The sequence below is a fragment of the Harmonia axyridis genome, chromosome 2, assembly GCF_914767665.1.
Source record: "Harmonia axyridis chromosome 2, icHarAxyr1.1, whole genome shotgun sequence".
NCBI classification, from domain to species: Eukaryota; Metazoa; Arthropoda; class Insecta; order Coleoptera; family Coccinellidae; genus Harmonia; species Harmonia axyridis.
This window is the reverse complement of record NC_059502.1, coordinates 3,039,171-3,055,661: the sequence shown is the minus strand read 5'-3', so window position 1 is coordinate 3,055,661 and position 16,491 is coordinate 3,039,171. Positions and strand designations below refer to the sequence as shown.

Below are 16,491 nucleotides of genomic sequence, written 5' to 3'. Positions count from 1 at the left end.
AGTGTCTTAGATCCTGGATGGTAAATTATGAAATCAAACAAAGCCTGAAGGTTTTTCAATATTAAGAAACTTCATTTTTTTTATTTTGTTATTATTCATATTTATAGTGATTTATGTTTCTATTTCCAAAAAGTTGATATTTTCGGTTTTTTTATACAATCAGTTTGAAAAATAAAAGTGGTTTTTGCAAGGTTCCTTCTCATTTCATCATTTTTTCATTGATATAACACGACACAATGATAACTACTAAAAATTAAGTAGTTTAATATGATTAAAGTACTCCATAAATAATTACTTGACTTGACTTGAGATTGAAAAACACCACTTGACTTGTGCATAACTTGAAATTGAGTCAAGCTCAAGCCAAGTAGCTTTAAAATCAAGCCAAGCTGTGAATCCCTGAATTTAAGTATACATAACTTGCTATTCAAACAAACTATAGAACATTCAAGGAGCGAAAAATATCATCAGTATTGCGATATATAAAAAATTGCAAGTTCTAGAATCTGGTTTACAGAATTCCCTTCATTCTACCTAATTTGACTATATAATTCAACGAATTTGTCTCAGCAGTTCTTGAACTGTATTAGTATATAAGTTCCGAGAAAGGTAAAAATATATCAGTGATCAATAGTTCTCATCATTCATGAATATCATCATGTCCCATAATTTTTTTCTATTGACTTGAATGAATTAATTTTCACCTTATTTCAGAAAAGTCGTGAGAGCTATTTTTACTACATGAGTTTCATGCAATATCAATTCAATTAATTCACTACTTATTTCCATAAAAAGTGAACTAAGTACACGTTTATATTTACGAAATAATTTTGTGATAATTGAAATAAAATATATTAGCATCGAGATCTCAACTTAAATCGTACGCAAACAAATCCCCCAACCTCAAAAAACCCGGGTATCACCCACGAAAACCCAGCGAGCTCCGTAAACACGCACGACCAAATATGATCCTCGAGAAACCCACACCGACGATCTCTCCACAGTGGCGATCTCCGCATACACTCCGCACGTACGGTCAAGCGGGGCCAGTGGGAGCGCGCACGCATCGGAGGCCGATCCACGCTCGGCGAATCAGGACACTGTACCCACCATAGCCCGCTCGCGTTATACGGTGGGCGCGAAGTCGACGATACTCGCTCAGTCTGAACTTCGCATCGCTCTTGGATCGACGCGTGTACACGTACAGTTTTGCGCGACCGAGTCACGAAGTATACGCACGCACAACCCAGTGATGTGACATTTCGTTCCAGTGCGATCTCCTATTTTTTTTTTATTTATTTCTCCGTTATATGCTGAACGTTCGAGCTTGTTCTTTATTTATTCGATATTATTGGTGTATTGTCTTTGTTGGTTGTTGGTGTTTTTTCTGTGATAAGAGAACTCTGTTTTGCTGTAAGTAGGAGTGGATTTTTTTATTATGGTTTTGTTTGGTGGTATAGTCGTGAATTTTAGAGGAAGATTGGTCGAGGTCAATGTGCCCTTGGAGGTCGACGCGTATTTTCGAAGATATTACTGTTACCGATACGCATTATCGCATTGTGAAGTAAATTACGCAATTTAGTGTTATTGGTGAAATTTTTGAAATATACGCACGTTTTTTACATTTTCATATTTTCTTTTCTCGAATAAAAAATTGAAATTACCCTCATTGTCTCTTCGATTCTGTAGAATCACTGATTTTTGCTACTATTTAATAGATTTTATTTTTAGCGTTTAGGCTAAGTACCTAATATAGGTCTATCGTATTCTTCTTAAAGAGAATCTCAGAATGTTTGATTTTTTTCGCGATGACTTCTTTGCTCATTTGTTTATGAACATTTTTTGTGAATCAAACTGGCCGACAAGATTCTTTTCTTGGAGCATTTCAGTAAGAATTAACCATTTAAATTTCTTGCAAACACTTTTCGAATCATGAGGTCGTTAAGTTCAGAATTTTTAGCAGATTCTATCAAAAAACTTATATTTTATTCGTTATCCTTGATTCATATTTCAATAAGGAAGTTATATTCGTAAAGCCAATAATACGCACACTTTATTTGTGATTGTTTCTTTTTTTTATTATTGATTTCACAAAATAATTTTACCTCTAATTTAACTTATGCTGAATGCCACTTTTTAATTCTTATTCTGTTACTAATGATAATCAAAATTGATTCCTCGCTTAACACTTGATGAACCATAATTTCGATAATTATAAAATAAATTACTTGACTATACTCTTCAAAGTTTTCATAAAAATATTTAATTTCTCCTTTCCATTGATGAGTTTACAATTATCCTATGCTGTTTAAAAGAAACCAATACAATTTTTGGATGAAAGTAAACCAAATCGACATCAAGTCTTATTCATTTGTTTCACGTCGGTTTTTTCAATAATGATTTTCTCGAAACATCAATTACATTGTTATAATGATGATACGTATTTTTTTTCGATTATTGTATTTTATTTTCTTGCGTTTCTTGTCTTCAAAGATTTCAATGAATCTATAAATACTGACTTATTGAGAATTTTTAACTTTTTTTCTTCTTTCACTTTTCTAGTGATTATATCAAATTTTTTCAAATTCTCAAGCGTGTAGAATTCAAAGATTTTCCCCAATGACTTCCCAAACCTTCACTCAAGAAACCGCCTAAAAAAAAAATTGATCAATTTTTTTTTTCGCCATAATACCTGAACCCTGGCACCGGTTTTTGCGTATTTGCCGAGTCGCCATTTTATGTTTTGACGGCGCACGAGTAGATGCCGTAAGTCTTATTGAAAATGTCTGTACAAACCTTGGGCCTGAGCAAACAATCTGCTCTATTTGAATAAGTTTTATCTTGCCGTAGACAGTTGCAGTCGTTTTTCTATACATTTTGTCGTCGGCGAAAATCAGTGTAAGTACATAATACGGCTTGAATTTCGGTGTGTTAACATTGTGTGCGAATATCTATACCTAAGTTTGAAAATGGGAGAGATTGCAGATCCACGATAAGTAAGTTAATAATGTTTTCCGATCAATTTGAGCTTTCTGCGTCACTCTTTCTGACCACGTTCGATAAAATCGAGCTCATTTATCATTCCATTCGCTTAAAATACAGCCTAAACTAGCTTCTTATCTACTTTATAGTTTAAGTTTGGTTTAACGTCACTTTTTTTGTTTTGTTGCAAGAACAAACTTTACATTCTTATATTTACATATTCGATCTCATGCTACAAGTTCTATGATCTGAATCTCATATTCAGGAAAGATAAAAATATTTAATTGAATTTACCTATATCATTACTATTTTATTACCTACTTCAAGTGACATGAGTATCTTAATAGGAAATAATGATACGAAATTTCTTTCACTAATAGTGTGAATGATGATCAGAATTATCATGTTCACGAGGTCGAGTTATACTTTGGACTATAATCATAATGAAATTTCATTCTAATGATTCAATATATTATGAATCTTCAAAAAACTATTATACAGCTTTTTGTCACGAATCTATTCGAATCAGGGTTGATTAAATAGTTGATTTAATCGTGCTTTTCCTTTTCCAGTGCTCTATTTGTTTGTTTGTTCGTTAACAGATACAAACACAAACAAGGTAAATCAGCATTCGAAGGTAATTGACCTGATCATTGACGTCAATTTTTAATTTCATTTCGAAATGGATCAACACAACGCAATTTAATTTTTTTCTCTACACTATACTACTATACCTACCTATCCAAGAATGCAAAAGTTTGTTGAAATACTAGAGACCTAAGTTGTTCAGATACATAATAATCATCATTTTCATCGCACTCTTTTCGCGAACACGAATTTTAGGATAGTTTCATTAGAATCAATCAAGGTAAACTAACCGACATCAATGATCTCACAATATATTACATCTCAATATAAATAACTATGTATATCATAAGTTTTATGCTATGAATTGCTGTTATTCTGAATACCTTTGTCATTTCCAAATGATACTTGGTATCTAATACTGAACCAAAAGATTTTTATGTGTAATATTAGTGATCTAAACCATAAAATTTTAATTTGTTTTGCAAAACAACTGCAATTAGAGTTTTCACTCAAAGCGTTAATATCAAAGAAAAAAAAGCATTGTTCAAGTATACCTACAACTCGAATATAAAGTTGTTAATTAATTGAATTATTCGGATTTGTTTCATAAATATTATATTTTTCAAATATTGAACTGTTTCATCCGTTACTCAATATGGTGTCCACAATTTGGGGATTAGACACTGAAAGATTCTACAAATGGTACATACAGTAGTATTCAGAGTATTCATTAGGGTTAAGGTACAAAAAAGGTGATAAAAACACTGAAAAAGGGTATAAAATATAATACAGAAAGAGAACGTTTATTCATTCATAATTTTTTAACATATTTCTATTTACTATTTTATAAATTTCGATAGCTTCTTATTAGTTTTGATTATATTTTTGTCACTCAAATAAATGTAAACTTTTACAGCTTAAAACGATTACCCACATGTATGAGGATTGTAATTATTGATAAGTACAGCTAATTGAATTTTACGTATTTATGTAATCAAACTAGCTGCCAGCCTAATGAGTGAACCTTATATAATTGGAGCAATTCAATTCGAAATGCGATAGAATTTTCGTAGTATTACCAATCTCTATTTAACAAATCCAATTCCTATTATCTATTTATGAATTTCATTAAACTCCATATTTGGCCTTTGAAACGACCTTATGCGTCCAGTCATACGTAAATAAATCTAGTTGTTACTTCAATACCGTTTTCGCTAATCTATAAAAAATTGAACGGTCACTTTCATTACCACAATGCTATCAGAAACATGGAATGCATAATGGATTTTTATTGTTAGCGGCATTCAATGCTTATTTCTTTCTTTTTTTTTTTTTGATATTCATTATTTGGTCGTAACAATGCCTCATTGCCTTTGTGGGTGAAATGGGACCTTGGAGCAAGTCAAGAGAGCCGATTCATTATTATGCCTGATTTGAATTCACAATTAAGGCCAATGTCACTTGGGGTTTTGTCTTTTATCGGTTGTAATGTTTTTTTTGTTCCGTTTTTTGTTGGGGCAAGACTTGCTCGATTTTGTTTGTGTTATTTTCGATTATTGAAGTGGATTTCATACTTGAGAAGAGCGGACATGTTGAACGATTCAGACAGAAGACTTTGTAGTTGTCGAACTAGTTTTTTATTGGTACAATTATGTTACAACATTGACACTGAAGTTAACGACAAAATTTTTTGATGGACAGTTTCATTTGACTTGATTATTTCAAGGCTTATTCTTGAAATTTGTGTTCGAGTTTTGGTTGAACGTTTGAAGTTCTTGAAAGACAATGTTATTCATTCAATGATCAGTTGTTATAAAATCCGATGGTTCCATTTATAAATAAAGTGACTCAATTTATGATTATTTTTTTCGGGTAAACTGTATTTGAAAGTTTCAATTTCGATCGATGTAATGTCCAGATCAAAATTGGGTTCATTCTCAAATTATTCTATTCCGTCAGAATAAGATTTGTTCTCAGAAAAATCAGTGAATTTCGCACAACAGTATCAAGTACCTATCAAAAAAACTCTTGATTGAACATCTGCAACTGTACATTGAAGCAATATTCAGCTACTAGCTATATTCACATGGAAATCTATTTTTTTTGCTTACACTCTCTATTAGTTGTTCTTTACATTTTTCAGAAAATATAATTCACTATACTTCATTGGGTACTGAGCTTTTTGAATTCCTGATCTCTTGATCTATGGGTAGCAAAAAAGGGAAAACAAGAGGTACCAATCATTCGATCTTGATGAAAAAAAGTAGATACTCAGAATTTAAGAATAATTTTTGAATACTTCAGAATAATCGAATTAGAAAATATGATTATAACTGTAAGTGAGGAAATTAAAAATCAAAGCTAAAAAATTGTCATTAGGTAGAAAGATACAAATATCAAATTACAGAAACCTAAAGGAGAATACAAAAGAGTATATTTTCAACTCAGTTTTCAACATACCCAGTTTAAATAAAGGCAAATTCAAAAAATAGTATTTGACGAAAACCGAGTTCAGAGAGATAAAAGTATTTTGGAAGAGGAATAACTTGAAAACACAGAATGAGAAACGAATTTTATGAAATAGATATGTGGCATAAAAAGTATTAAAAAGAAGTCATAACAATATCCATCTCATTATTGCAAGAAGTCGTAAATTGATTTTAAATCGAGCAAAATAATTATCGAACCAAATTATAATCTTCCCAAACGTCAACCTTGAATGTTCACAGTGGGGTGGAATATCAACCGTCGGCCCCTTGACGCGTACTGTCAAGGACTTCCCTGCATCCATCCAGTCGGGGTAATTGAATACACATCTTGTACGTTTCGCGTGCGCTGCGGTAAAAGAAGAGATAACGACGCGGAGGCTGCATCGTCCAAGAGTTAAAGCGACTCCCGTATCCACCACAACCGTGCAGATATTATGATCTGATAAAGAAGGGACTGATGTGAAAACGCCGCGAAAGATGAAATTACCACGGCTGTAGCAGCGCCCAGACCTTTTTTTTTGTATCGACAAGAAGGTGACTTGCGTGTTATGTATAACAGGTTTCTGTAATGGACGATACGAGCGACGCAGATTATCTGCCCTGATGGTAAATAACAGATGATATCTCGACCTCGGCAACCGCCACGGACCGAATTTCGGCTTGTACGCCGACCTGGTGGACATCGTCTTCGAGGTGTTTGCGGACGTGATGGGAGCCCGAAAACGAAAGTGCTCGATTTTAGTCTTTTCTTTGTTTTTTTTTGTTTGGGATTGTTGTAGAAAGATGTCAGGTGGAATCTAAGTCTGTTTTTTCAGTTGCATGAGAAGTTTTGATGAATGATCGCTATTGACAACTAAAAATGCTGTAGCGCAAAGTTTTGGAGAAAGTGCCGAAATGTCGATACGTCGCCGTTCTCAACTTGTTGGCCTTTGTTCTTCGACTATGTTCCCCAATTCTTTGTTTTCAAATAAATCAACTAAACACCGACTACATTTGGTTCCAACAAGACAGCGCGTTGAGAATAGTTGAGTCTTCTGCCTTTTGAATCTATCGAAATTCATGAAGTACTAAAAATAAACAGTTTTGAAACTATGCATGAACAAACAGAACTGTTTTACTCCAAAATATTCGTGTTCGAATCATACTTGAAGTCTAACACATTTGCAATACGGTAATAGTAAATTCTAAAACAAGTTGCAGAATGGGCTTCTATTCCAACACGAATGCGAAATTCGAAAACGAGCGAGTTTTCGAACGCATGAGTGTTGGAATTGCCGTCTTTAATGAGTATTAGACGATCTTTTCTATATTTCAGTCAAGTTTTGTGAAATATTGTCGAAATTCAATGAAAAATTCAGATTACACATCCTAGTGACTTTTGTATTGTATCTTGGCAGTTGGTGTGACTGTTACGAAAATTGACAGATTACGGAATTTGATTTTGAATTGTACGTTTCGAATTTTGAAATAAATTATAATTACGCATTAAATTCGTGAAATATGTCTGACGAAATCGATTTAACAACACCAGAATTAAAAGAAATTGCGAATAATGTAGCAAACCATTTCACTATATCCCGAGCTATATCCAAATTATATTATATTGAAAATTGACGTGTGTTGAAAATTGATTGGATCGAAAGTCACTGTAAGCAACCACAAAACGAAAAAAATAACTGAGAACAATGCCGTAATGTGTTTATTACAGCACTGTTTTTCAGAACTGTAATGAACTCATTACGATACTGAAATAGAGAAAAATGTGTTCTTTATCATTATCATATTTTAAGCCTTTTTCAAATTCTTCAAATCCAATCGAGTTGAATGTTGAAGGCTTTCACGACCAGATGGTTTGACAGAAGTAGAAAATTCTTGGTTTTTAGACGTAGTCTTATCGGTTTTTCACCTGACATTTCGTTTATTACTGCGATAAGCATCTTCATAAGTTTTAAGGTCGTAGATTATAATTCCACGCTGAATTTCTCTGTTATGAATCCTTTCTTATGGCTACAAAGTTCGGAATCTTCCAATCCCTACATTCCCCACCACAAATCTCTAAAAACGCAATTTTCCCATACGAATGTCGACCAGCCTAGCTGGCGGAAGTCCACAGGGACACCACACAAAGAAGACGCAGCAGAATCGTTAGCAGAAATGTTTGTTTACGCTTTTTGCCATCCTGCTTCTTATAATAATAAACCATCATTACCCAGATACAGGTTTCTAACAGAAGAAGCTGCCGTACGCTGAGCTGCCCACAAACCTGTCGTTGACGAAAGAGTTGTCTCTCTATTTTATTATTATTAAATACATAAAGCGCTGTTAGCGATCGCCGTAAGAGCCTTAAAGTACCAGCTTGACATGCCTCTAAAAATATCCCCGCTCATTTCGGAGAATACCTGGTGTAATCTCGCGTTGAATGAGTACTTTGAGCTCGTATAGGATGGAGATTCTCTTTAATTCCATCCCCGTAGGCTATTGCCAAATGCGGATGTCGGTTTTAACTTTTTACGGAAACGCTGGTACGAGTAGATATATGTTGAAATTTTTTAGTTTTATTTTTGAGTTTTGTAAGCCCTGTAAACCCTGGAGACGTCGGTGGGTGATTTACGCATCGGTAAAATCCCTTACCGACGCTTTTAGCCTAGCAACCTGTGAACAAGAAGCTCTTGGTGATAGAAGATGCAAGAAATTCTAAAAGCTGGATGTTGAAATATTAATTTAAAATCAGGATAGTAGTCTAGTCTATTGTTATTGGAGAACTTATTTAATAGTTCATATGATAAACTCCAATAGCGATGAAACAATTTACCAATTTCGAAACGTTGTCGAAGATTTATCTTTCCATGAGTAAATGACTTACATACTGAACACAAATGAAAAAAAATAATACATAATATTGCTATAAAAACCATTTTATTCCTTTTAAAAAACAGTTTAGTTTGAAGGCAGTTCTTATTGTCTACTGTGGGTACTGTGGGTCCGAGTGTGGGTCCCAAAGTCATTGGACAGGTTATCATCTCTCACAGTATAGTGTTGAAACATTGTGCTTCATTTGACTGAATTTCCCAAGAATATATAAACAAAACTTGGAAGTTTTCACTCTTGACCTCCGTACGCAACGTTCCGAGTTCCGTTAAAAAATAAACGTTGTCGACCGTTCTAGATGTTACACATCGAAGGAGAAATTTGAAGTGGCATTCAATAAGTGCTTATAACTTACGCAAACGTATCCGAAGATTATAGTTTACGTTTACGGCTTGAAAAACGCACACGACACACTTTATAATTAAGCGATACAGATAACTGCCAAACATCTCAATTATCTTGGTCAGATCTCGAAAGATTACGTGGGATAGCACCCATTTAACTGGAAGTTTTCATAACTCTGTCATTACCGCGAGGGTTCTAATGAAGGCCTACGGTGTGTTCAACGATCGGAAGGTGCGTTGGTAATGTTGGTAGCACTGCGGTCCGCTGGACCTCGTAAATACTTCGTATGGAATGAAGGTTACGCAATTCGTTATATATCGTATTTTGATAAACTGAAATCGGAGTTCATTGGACCTATTTATATGATCTTAGCATCTATACAGAGTGTTACATGTATATACTTGTATATAGCTGTATTTACAGGTATATACATGTATATACTTGTATATATTTGTATATACTTCACATGGAATGGAATCCATTGGACTTGGATTCATATGATCTTAGCATCTATACAGAGTGCGACTCACTACGTTTAGCTTCAAATTATTCTATATAAGAAAGACGTAACGATAATGGCCTGGCCCCAGTAGGATAACGACACCTCTGCTACCAACACACAAAATTCTTGCGGACTGGTTCCACCGTCACCTCATCAATAACCGCAACTACCATAACACAGTTAGATTCTTAATGTCAAATTAAGGCGGTTACGAAGTTTCTGTCGAAAGACTCCTCATGAATATTAAAAATCCAAGATAGAATCTGCTGGTTTCCAAAAAGGTATATTTTCTTGAGTTATGCCCGCGTCCCGGCAGCGTTGACTCCTTTACGATATGCCTATCTGTCTGTCTGTTTCACGAGGTACCCGGTGAAAGATGGCGAAATTATTCAAAACTGTACGAACGCGGTAAACCAAATGGCCAGATTTGTATTCAGAGACCATCGGGCGTCATTTGTCGTACGATCATTTACGTCCGAGAAAGTGATATAAATAATGATCCTCGGAGTCATTTGTCTACATTAACATTCGGTTAATTTTTTTTTTCTGAACTGTTGCCGGAATGTGTTTTCGATCGGAATGGCCTAGCAAGGACGTTTCTTCTTGTGTTATTAATGCGAGTGTAGAGTTTGGTCATTACTATTCATGAGACGCCTTTGGTCACGTGGTGAACTCTGTTCTGGCGTTGTATTTCAGGTGATTGATGTTAAGCATGGAGAGTAGAATGTTTTCGACGTCGTGTTTTGATTTTTGAATCATGAGATCCGACTCAGTAGCTTGAAATTGTTATTCTAAAGGGTTTTGCAATAGGAAGTTCAATTTTTATGTTGTTGAGATGTTTTTTTTTATGTATGACTCATTTGTTTTTGGAGATAACTTCCCGAAATTTGGTTTATGGTCATTATCCAATATAGAGATAACGGGTGTTTTTTTCGAGGTATATAACTTTAAGTTGGCATTACTGTTCAAGATGGCGAACGATTCAACAGTTGTCAAGTGATTTATTCTCAGTTTGGTTTGGCAATTTATCATGAATAGACTCACTTCTGAACAACGCTTGCAAATAGTGAAATTCCATTTCGAAAATAATGGTTCTTTGCGGAATACGTATCGCGCACTACCTCCATTTTATCGTCGACAGCGATGAAGCGTACTTCTGGTTGAATGGCTACGTCAACAAACAAAACTGCCGCATTTGGAGTGAAGCTAATCCTCAAGTGTATGTCGAAACACCGTTACATCCAGAAAAACTGACTGTTTGGTGCGCTTTATGGTCTGGTGGAATCACTGGTCCGTACTTCTTCAAAAACGATGATGGCCAGAACGTTACAGTCAATGGTGATCGGTATAGAGCCATGATTACTAACTTTTTCATTCCTGAATTGAACAACCATGATGTCCAGGAGCTGTGATTCCAACAAGACGGCGCAACATGTCACACAGCTCGTGCCACAATCGATTTATTGAAAGACACGTTTGGTGACCGCCTAATTTCACGTTTTGAACCTGTGAATTGGCCGCCAAAATCTTGTGATTTAACACCGCTAGACTATTTTCTGTGGGGCTATGTAAAGTCATTGGTCTATGCGGATAAGCCACAAACCCTTGACCATTTGGAAGACAACATTCGCCGTGTTATTGCCGATATACGGTCACAAATGTTGGAAAAAGTCATCGAAAATTGGACGTCCAGATTGGACTACATCCGAGCCAGTCGTGGCGGTCATATGCCAGAAATCATACTTGAAATGTAATGCCACAAGATTATCTTGCGGATAAATAAAATTTATGTCAATCAATTCATGCAATTCAAAGTTCTATAGCTCTAAAAAAAACACCCTTTAGTATCAGAAAATTCAAATGTCTCCGAGTCAAAAATAGTGGTAGAAATATGGAAGGTCGATTAGACATCTTTATCAGCCTGATGTGTTTCGCTCCTAGAACAAGATCATAAGTGAGAAGAGAAAGGAAGCTATTTCCCTTTAATTACACACCTGCCTGTTGTTATCGCCTGTTAGAAGCAACCCACACCGTCCAAACCCAACTTTTGTGGGCACTCACAAAGACAATTTGTAATAATAACGAAGATAACAATCGACTTTTCGATGATTTACATCTAATTATGTTGTAGAATCGATTTGCCCAGATCGCTTTTGATTAATGATGGAACGATGCTAATTTGAGCTCCGTATATACAGCGTATATACGTTATTCAATCCCTGCGTGGGTGTATCCCTATCTAATCAGCCGGGATTTCTACGTATCCTCCGGTGATAGGATCGAAGTCGGCTACCGCTGCTCCTGGACATTGTGTAAATCTAAAAAACTCGTTAAAATCTAATAACCTCCTTTGTTCTGTTCTATGGGCAGCTCTCTCTATCTGTGGTGTGATCTCGGCCCGGCCGGTAATTAAAGTTAACATGGTCACAGGTGGTCCGGAATTGCTGCGGCGGCCTTTCACGTATGTCCACCTTCTCCTCCTCCTCCTTCTCTATCTCGGCGTTTTTTCGTTTCCCATTAAAGGAAGAATAATTTAAACTGACCCCGGGCTGAGACAAATTCGTGCCCTGAATTACGAGGTCCAGTTCATTCACGACAATGACCCGACGACGTCACTGTACTCCGATTGCGCGGTTGCCAGAACGCAAAGTAGAAAACCACAGAAATCGGTTGACACTTCGAGGTTATCTGCATAGTTTCATAATTTACCCTGATAATGTTTATTACGTAAGCAGCTGTATTGAAGTCAAGTTCAATGAGGAAGAAGTTGACCCCAAGATTTTTTGCAGTTCATTTTGTTTCCTTGTAAAAACCATTGAATTTTTGGTAGTATAACACTCATTCTGCTTCTCAAATGAAATTTAACATCATATAACAGGCCAATTGAAAAGTCCCCGTTCTACTATAGTAAAACACATATTTTTTGACAAAATTCGATTTTATTATTTAACATAGTTGCCTTCGAGGGCGATCCAGCGATTATAGCGATCTTACAACTCTTCGATACCATTTTTGTAGTACGATTTGTCTTTCGCTTCAAAATAGGCCTCAGTTTCGGCGATTACCTCTTCATTGGCGTTAAATTCCTTTCCAACGAGCATTCTTTTGAGATCTGAAAACAGGAAAAAGTCGCTGCGGGCCAGATCTGGTGAATACGGTGGATGCAGAAGCAATTCGAAGCCCAATTCATGCAATTTTGCCATTGTTTTCATTGATTGGTGACACGGCGCATTGTCTTGATGAAACAGCACCTTTTTTTCTTCAAATGGGGCCGTTCTTTAACGATTTGAACTATCCAATAACACTATATAATAATCGCTGTTGATGGTCTGGACCTTTTGGAGGTAATCAATGAATATTATACCATGCGCATCCCAGAATACTCATGCCATAACCTACTACCCTAAATACTAACTAGGCACTTATTTTTCATCTATCTAGATAAGTTTCTCAATAAATAAATCAAAATTGTCTTATAAATTCGGCTTTCAGTGATTGTGAATCACTAAACAGCGCTACACTTGATCTTCGGAACAGAAAAACACACAGGACACTACCCTCCTGTTTCAATTTTACCACGTTGCCAAATACCCCCAAAAATACTCCATCTACACATTTTTTCCAAAACCGCCAAATCAAAAAAGGCGCCCAGATACCCACCGGGCGACTTTCTCTGAAGCGCACACCGTATTAGTATATTATTTACGCACGGTCTTCTTGCGCGAGGTGTTATGGACGATGTCTTGCCTCCATGTCGTGAGCAATTATGGGATACGTGCCTTCTTGTTAATTCATTCGGTCGATCGTGCAGGAGGTCGAGTCACGATCCCCATCTGATTTATCTTTTTCGAATATTCCCAATTAAAAACGAATTACTCCGATGTTGTACAATTCATTCATCGATAGACGGTCGTTCTTAAGAATGGAGCCATGCCGAAGCGTGTACATCGGTTGAGGGATTGGTGGCAGGCCATAAATCAAATTGGGAGTACCCCAAGGAGGTGTTCTTGGGCCGGAAATCTTCATATCGTTGTTTTGTTTGTTCGTTGACGTATACGGTGATTATTATATCATTTCTAGGTTTGATTATCTGGAATTAATCTCCGGAAATATGGGAATGATGCCAGATCTATAATAAAAGCTGATACTATGTTATAGTATATCCAAAGTCACTTGAACTAGTCCATAAAAACGCTTGGCCAAATGTCCCTTCGAAGTGGATACCGCGATTCGCTAAATACCGGGGTTTATTTTAAAGTATTGTTAAGCAATAAATTCACTGACCCCAAAGGAATTTCTGGAAACTTGGACAACCCTTGTATAATCGAAATATTCTGGCTTCCTCCAAGTGACTTTGAATGTACTATAAATTGATAAATCATATACTATTCCACTTATCTTTGTAGAGGTGTTATGTTATGGTTCATTTTCATACATGATTGGCGAAACGAATATATCAGTCGACGGAAAACGAAACACTCGAACAAGAAGATCATAATGTTTAGGTTAGGTTAGGTTATGTAATAGTAATCGCATCCGAAACTCTTCTGACCCTATTAATAACACTGCCAACTCCATTTTCATCGGTTACATCGAGGTATCACCCTCGTAAAACCGATTTTATGGCCTGTTAGCCACAAAAAGCGACAGGTCGACCGGCTAAATAGGTCACTGGGCTATCTGAAATTTGAAGCGGTATCACAGTATCGTCTTTCCGCGCGAGGGAGTCAGATACAACCGGATGCTGCTTTGTTGTCCCGTTTCTAACAACCACTCGAACATTCCTGGTCGGACGGATGCATATTTATAACCTGCAATTTAGTGGGTGATCTAGGAACTGAGAGGGAAGGGTTGAACAATGAACAATGTGTTGCTTAGGCGTGGGTTTTTAGATGTAAGACGGGGTTGGGTGATTTGAATCGTGAGATATTTCTAGATTGATTATTGATTATCTGAATGATGCCCCTTTTCTTTGGGACAGGTATAATTTGGTGATGAAAAAAAAATTGTGTATGTAGGTTATTCCTAGGTGTTCATAGATCAAGGAGAACTAGATTTCATATAACGGGATCTGAAGTCCGAAATGGCAACATTATGTATTTTTTTCTGACATTTGTGTTCAATAGATTATTTCATTCACTAATGGAAAGATACATGCTTCAACAACTTTTAAAATTTGTTGAATAGTTTTATCAAAATTACTGCTCATTTGTGAATACTGAGAGAAATCCAAGAAAAATTCATAGATGAAATTTTTCAGTTGATCTACTCATTAATCGTTGTATTGTGGACAAATTTGAAACGACAAATAGGGATTTACGGCTTGGCTTGATTTTCAAGCTACTTGGCTTGAGTTTGACTTGATTTCAAGTCGAGCTCAAGTCGAGTAGTAGTTTTTCAATCTCAAGTCAAGTCAAGTATTTATTTATCATGTACTTGAATCATATCAAGCTACTTGACTTTTGACAGTTTTATTGTGTAGTGTCACATCAATGAAAAAATGATGGAATGAGAAGGAACCTTGCAAAAACAGTTTTATTTATCAAACTTATTGTATAAAAGAACCGAAAATATCAACTTTCTTGAAATAGTAACATCACTAATCATAACAAAATGAAAAATAATAAAAAAATTAAGTTTCTTAATATCGAGAAACCTCCAGGCTTTGTTTGATTTCATAATTTTCCATCTAGGATCTAAGACACATGAGGCATCTTATAGATTTGTCGCCTAACCTATTGCGGGTTTTTGTAACTGTAAGAGCAGCTCTGGAAAATTGTCTGCCAACATGAGCTGAAGATGCTGGCATTGATAAAAAAGCTTTGGTCATTTAGGCCAAGTTTGGAACGATATTTCTGAAACTACATTAATCTTCCAATAGATTTCATAGAAATGTGAGAAAACTACTAATAAAGTCATACTGGCGAATGTTTCAGTTTCTCGGCGCTCGAAGAATCTCTCATTTAGTCAAGTAGTTGGTTAAAATGTCAAGCTACTTGGCTTGATGAATCAAGTTTTCCAGTACAAGAGAATATTGATTTGCTTGCAGCAAATGTGAGAGAATATCCAAAATTTTCCGGTCCCACGTCATTCTAAATATTTAAATTTCTTTCAAACAATAACATTTAGTATACCTAAAGAAAATTTGTCCTCGGCTACACAGTTCTCTTTCTTCGGTTCTAAGCTCACTTGAAAATGTTCTAAAAAACATATGCTATTTATCATGGAAAATAATTACCCAATCAGACCACCAAGCATACGCGCGTATAACATGCGTAAACTTATGAGTTTACGCATCAAAAGGCACATCCTGGGAAAAAGATCAAAAGCGCCGACACCGCCAATAAATTCTTCGCTAATCACTCCTAAACCATCCTCACGACAACTTCCACGAAGATTTGCATCCAATTACCGCCCAAAATCTAATCGAAAATCATTATTAAATCACATCGATCCCGTCGTTATAAAAAACGGAACGCGCCCAACCGTGGGAACACAGAACACCCGACCCGTCCATAGATAACAGCAATTATCACCAGCGCCTCCTGGACGTGGAGAGGGGGGGGGGGAAGAAGAAGCGAAAAACGCGAGATGTCATCGTTATATTTACATGTGAAAATTATAAACCTGAGTTTCTGTGAATGTCTGCTGTGTAATTCAACGCTGGGCGATAAATAATGTCGGATATACAACGGCATAGGATATAATGCATATTCA

General features: G+C 35.9%; 1 protein-coding gene across 3 annotated transcripts in view; it reads left to right on the top strand.

The window, feature by feature from the left end:
* Positions 1-1,080: 1,080 nt before the first annotated feature.
* The window catches only part of LOC123672633 (early growth response protein 1-B), an 87,993-nt gene continuing 72,582 nt past the window's right edge, over positions 1,081-16,491 (top strand). Inside the window, exon 1 of one of the 3 annotated variants that reach the window (XM_045606820.1) lies at positions 1,081-1,413. The gene's annotated coding sequence lies outside the window, so the exon portion shown is untranslated. Of the gene's footprint in view, positions 1,414-2,977; positions 2,997-16,491 lie in introns of those variants that run through there. The other 2 variants (XM_045606819.1, XM_045606818.1) reach the window with 2 other exon arrangements.